Source organism: Apium graveolens, chromosome 10, assembly GCF_009905375.1.
Source record: "Apium graveolens cultivar Ventura chromosome 10, ASM990537v1, whole genome shotgun sequence".
NCBI lineage: Eukaryota > Viridiplantae > Streptophyta > Magnoliopsida > Apiales > Apiaceae > Apium > Apium graveolens.
The window spans coordinates 171,329,613-171,335,612 of record NC_133656.1 but is presented as its reverse complement, the minus strand read 5'-3'; positions in this window follow the sequence as shown (position 1 = coordinate 171,335,612).

Here is a 6,000-nt window from a genome sequence, read left to right as displayed (position 1 = left end):
CTTATTATCATAGAACAACTAAATCAGAGTTAAATCAGTAAATATCATTTCGGAAAGTAAAGAGACCACCCAAGTGAATTCACAACAAGTATCAACAAGAGAGCGATACTCAGCCTCAACAGAGGATCGTGACACAATCCATTGCTTCTTGCATTTCCAGGTGATCAAAGAGTCCCCCAGCATTATACAAAAACCAGTCAATGAAAGACGAGAATTCGGGCAACTTGCCCAATCGGCATCACAGAATGTTGTTGGAGACCAGTCAGGAGTATAGGAAAACAACAAGCCTTGGTGAGACGTACCAGCAATATACTTCACCACTTTGAGTGCTGATGTCCAATGGGACTCACGTGGAGTACTCATAAATTGAGCCAAAATGTGTACTGGATAAGAGATATCAGGACGAGTGATTGTCAAGTAAATGAGACGACCAACCAAACGCCTATAAGCAGTCACATCACGGAGAAAACCCGTGGTAGTGTCACTTAGCAGAGTGTGATGTTGATCCATAGGAATACATGTAGACTTAGTGCCCAACAAACCACAGTCTTTAACAATGTCCAACATGTATTTGTGTTGATTCAAGAAAATACCCATAGCAGACCTATGCAGCTCCAGACCCAAAAAGTAATGCAGACAGCCTAAGTCCTTAATCTTAAAGTGAAGACTAAGAAATTGAACAATGTCATCTAGTAGGACAACATCATTACCGGTTAATAACATGTCATCCACATAAATGAGAAGATAAGCAACTGAGGTGCCATGTTGAAACTGAAATAAACTTGAATCACTAACCAACTGAATAAAATCGAACTTCAGCAATGCAGCAGAGAGAGCAATGAACCATTGGCGAGGTTCTTGCTTAAGTCCATAAATGGACTTAAGAAGTCTGCAAATTAGCCGTTGATTGGGGTAGCTGGACAACAGTTCAGAAGAAGGGGTATAGCCTGAAGGTAATGCCATATAAACCTCCTCGTCTAAAAGGCCATGGAGGAACGCATTTGTGACATCTAACTGTTTGATGTGCCAATTATTCTTAACAACCAAAGTTAAGAGAATGCGTAAAGTGGACATTTTAGCAACCGGGGCAAAGGTTTCGAGGTAATCTAATCCAGCTGTTTGAGTGAAGCCCTTAGCAGCGAGACGGGCCTTATAACGATCAACATCCCCATTGACAAGGTACTTGATCTTGTAAAGCCATTTACATCTCACAATCCCCTTGCCTGGAGGTAAAGGTTCAATGGATCACACGTGATTAGCTTCCAAAGTGGCCAATTCCACACTCATTGCTTCACACCATATGGAGTGTTTGATAGCCTGTTTGTAGGTTACGGGTTCTGAAATTTTGTGAGCATTAGCCACAAAGACAACAGAGGCTGGATCAAATGGCAGAAGGTTGACATAAAACTGAAGAGAAGAAGGTATAGACCCAGTATGAAGTATAATAGAACTACAGAGATGTGCGGAAAGACCTGTATACTCAGAAAACTTTGTTGGAAATTGACGAGTGCGATGAGGTCTGGAAACAAGAGTAGCAGGTGGAACTGAAGTAATAGGAACAGACGGAACAGAGGTATCGGGGGAGGGGGAATATCAATATCAGTACTGCCATTATTATCAGAATTTAAAGGTTTACAATCAGCAAAACTTGTGAAAGTAGGAAACAGTTGAGACATAGTAGGGGTAACTATATCCTTAAAAGGAAAATGTGTCTCATGGAATATCACATCTCGAGAAACAACAACCTGTTTAGTTTGCAAGTCAAACACTTTGAACCCCTTCTTACCAAAGGGATAACCAACAAAAACTCCCTTGATTGCATGAGGTGCAAACTTATCAGATGGATGAGGCACAACTGTGGCATAACTGAGACAACCAAACACACGAAGCTCAGAGAAATTAGGTGGCTCCTGAAACAAGACCTCATATAGAGTACATCCATTTAAAAGAGGAGAGGGAGTTCTGTTTAGCACATATGCAACTGTTAACAAACAATGGCCCCAGAAATCAAGAGGTACAGCTGATTGAAATTTCAGAGAACGAGCTACATTTAGTAAGGACCTGTGATTGCGTTCAACCAAGCCATTTTGTTGAGGCGTATACACACATGTAGTGTGATGCAAAATACCTTTTACAGCAAAAATAGAGGCCATAACTTTATTCAAAAACTCAGAGCCATTGTCTGAACGAACATATTTTATTGTTGTTGAGAATTGATTTTCAACAAATTGAATAAAATCAGAGAAAAGCTTAGGTACTTGAGCTTTGTCAGACACTCGTGGCTTATCATCAACAATTTAAAGAAACATTGAACATGTATGATGAGTCTTGTGATGGTAGGGGCCCCAAAAATCAATATGAATCAGCTCAAAAATAGACAATGTTTGAGATTGGCTGGAGGGAAAAGTAAGTCTAGTCTGTTTTGCTAAAGTCCTTCTATTGGAAACGTCTTTAAGATTGTTGTTGGTACATGACCAAGTCGATGGTGCCAAAGAAGAGTTTTATTCACAGTAGCAGTGCTGGACAGAGGTATATTGGTAGAGCTGACACTATGTAAACCAAGCTGATGTTGATTGAGAAAATATAATCCATTTGTTGCTTTACCAATCTCAAGAGCACTATGCCAGTTAGGAGCTTTGAGAGAGCAACACTGTGAAGTAAACGTTGCCACACACTTGCTGTCAGCCAAAAATTTAGAAATGGACAGAAGATTATAGGCGAACCTAGGCACAAATAACACATTATGCAGTTGTATATCTGGGCTAAGATTGATACTCCCCATATGAGTGACTTTGGCAGAAGCGCCATTAGGCAAATGTAAAGTTGAATGAAATGGAGTAACATCATGTAACAGGTCTAAACATGGTGTGATATAGTCAGTAGTACATGTATCTACAATCCAGATGTCTGAGGTGTATGACTGAGCAGGGTACACATTATTAGCAAAATGTATGCTAGTGCCAGCAAACTGATTAGTATGCAAAGAAGAATACCAATTGTTACCCTGCAACTCTGGAACGGAAGAAGTTGTTACCAACTTGAAATCGCGTATTACCAGTATTAACCGTCAACGCAACAGAATCATGAGAAATAGGTGTAGATAACACTAGAGATCTTTGATTTTCTTCTTGTAACAGTAACGAATAACACTGACTTAGAGATGGCAGTGGTTTCATCATCAAAATTTGATCTCTAATTCCAGTAAACTGCTCATTTAATCCCATTAAAAATTGAGCTAATGGAATATCCTGATCATATAGATCAAGCTTGATATTAACAGTACACGTACACAACGTACAAATGCATCGAGGCTTCGTAATCATACAATTTAATTCATCATGAACAACTCGAAACCTAGAGAAATAGCTTGCAATTGACATACTTCCTTGAGTTGAATGAGAAATTTCTGATCTAAGTTGAAATAATTTAGGAACATTACTTTGCGAATAGCGCACCTCAAGATCTTTCCAGATGTCAAGCGTAGTCTTCATATAAACAACACTATTACAGATATCAATTGAAACGGAGTTGAGAATCCAAAAGGTTACCATATTATTGCAGCGTGTCCAGTGGAAAAGAAGAGGTAAATTCGCAGCTGATTTTGTATATGATCCGTCAACAAAACCGAGTTTTATCTTCGATGAAAGAGCAATTTCCATGGATCGACACCATTAATTGTAATTATGTTCACTGAGAATCATTGATATGATTTGCATCCCTGGATTATCACTAGGATGTAAGTAATATGGATGATTCACATCCAAACTCACATATGAAGTGGATGAAGTTGATCAAGCAGCAGCAGATGAATAAGATGCAGAAGTCATGATGAAGAAGATATATTTCAACACAATAATGACGAAAATCATATGATTTGAGTAATCTGTTGTATAACGAAGCAGATACGAGCAACGTGTTTGTTGAAATGTCGATCAGATTGTTCTTAAATGATGCAGAAATGAGCATAGAGCTCTGATAGCATGATAGAAAACAATATTTTCATGTATCTTAAGAAGAAGATAGAAATATTTTTGATAGATAAAGGAAATAATAGTTTGTTACAACTTGAATCTCACTCCTTAATTATTATATACTATCAGAAATCTTAACTAACTTGCTGGCTTGATGAGCTGGAGGACTAGTGAATGAGCTATCTATCTGTCTACCAAAATTGAAATCAAATGTTGAATAATTAAAGAAGAGCACAAACTGTGCCTAAAACTATATTTATTATGTTATACTTGCATAACATAGACATAGTTCGTGGTAAGCTTGTGATTTACGTGTTCTTATGCCGTTAAAATAAATATATACTGCTATTATAATAAACAAAAATAACTACTACTTTATGAAGTGATATACATTTTATTCTAAATTCTTAGTATTGTGATTTTGTAGAATTAAATGTTATACATGTAGCAAGTGAATTGAAACGTCTGTTCTTTGGGTATCAGAATAGATATAAAATAGATATAATAAAAAATGAGCATGTACTTATTTTGAGCATCTCCAGGGATCTGATAGCTAAAATATGATTAGGTAAAATTTTGTTGAACCTTATACTTAAGTGGTATAAGCTTATATTCTTTAGGTATATTCAAAATATTAAATTTTTATTAATTGCAAATATATAAATGAAAGTAAATTAATTAACATTATTATATTTATGTCAATATTTTAAAGTAAATATTATAAAATAATAATAAAAAATTATTATGATTGGTTGAAAATATATTAAAATACTTAAAAATTAATAGAAAAAATATCTTAATATTATTATATTAGAATTTTTTAGATTTAGCTAAAAATAAAGGAACATTTTTATACTTAATATTAGATAACATTAAATTTTATAAATAAAATATAAATAGTACATCAATATATATAATAATAATAATGACATATATACATAATTTTCATAATTATAATTAAGTATTTTACAAGTACCTTGAATATTGAAAAAATGACTTAAAATAGCATGTTATATATATATATTATAAATAAAAAAACTTTATAATAAAATATAATTAGGATTACATATAAGAATTAAAACTCATGGATGACGTGGATTGATATAGCGTGCTAATTTCTAGTTATCTAAAATTATGCCTAACACATAATAGTCTTGACTAATGTATATTTTACTAATAATAGAATGACACGTAAATTATACCTAATAAGTGACTAGCGTTGGAGACCCTATTAAAACATAGAGTTAATTGCACTTTACAACCCCATCTTTCAATTAAAATCAAAACAGTATACCTACTTTGCAAAATACAGTTTGCAACCCTTAATTTTCAATATCAACTATAACATGCATCCTTGCAGTTATAAAATTGAAATTGAGATGTTCATATTAATAACTAAAATTTCAAATTAATTAAAATATTTATTTTAATACATTTTTACATGGAAAAAATTATAGCTATTTTCTATTAGTTTTATTCTAAATTAATCATATTGCTAAATACTTAAATTATATTTATTAAGCAAAATATATGTTTATATATAATCATAAAGTTTCTAAATATATCTATATTTTAAAATTTTAAAAATTATACTGACTAATAAAATAATTGACATTAATATTATTTTTATAATTTGAAATTCTAAATTAAAGTTTAGTTTAAAAAAATTAAAATTATTATTTAAATATTTTACTGAACAATTTTACCCTCCACAATATAAATATTTTTAACAAAATGGTTAAAGTGATGCATATTGTATTTGATGTCTAAACTTAGAAGTTGCAAACTGTATTTTTTAAAATAAGTATATAGTTTTGTTATTTAATGAAAGCAATTAACTCTAAAACATATTTCTATGCCTAAAAATTGTCTTGCAAACAGCTCCCCAACAGCAATGGTGGTTACGCTACAAGTTTTATCTTCAAACCTATTTGCTTTTGTAAACAATTTAATTTTATTAAAATTTAATAGAATTAAATAATGAAGTTTTAAAAAAAAAGGTGTCAAGGTTATATTTGAGTTTTAAATC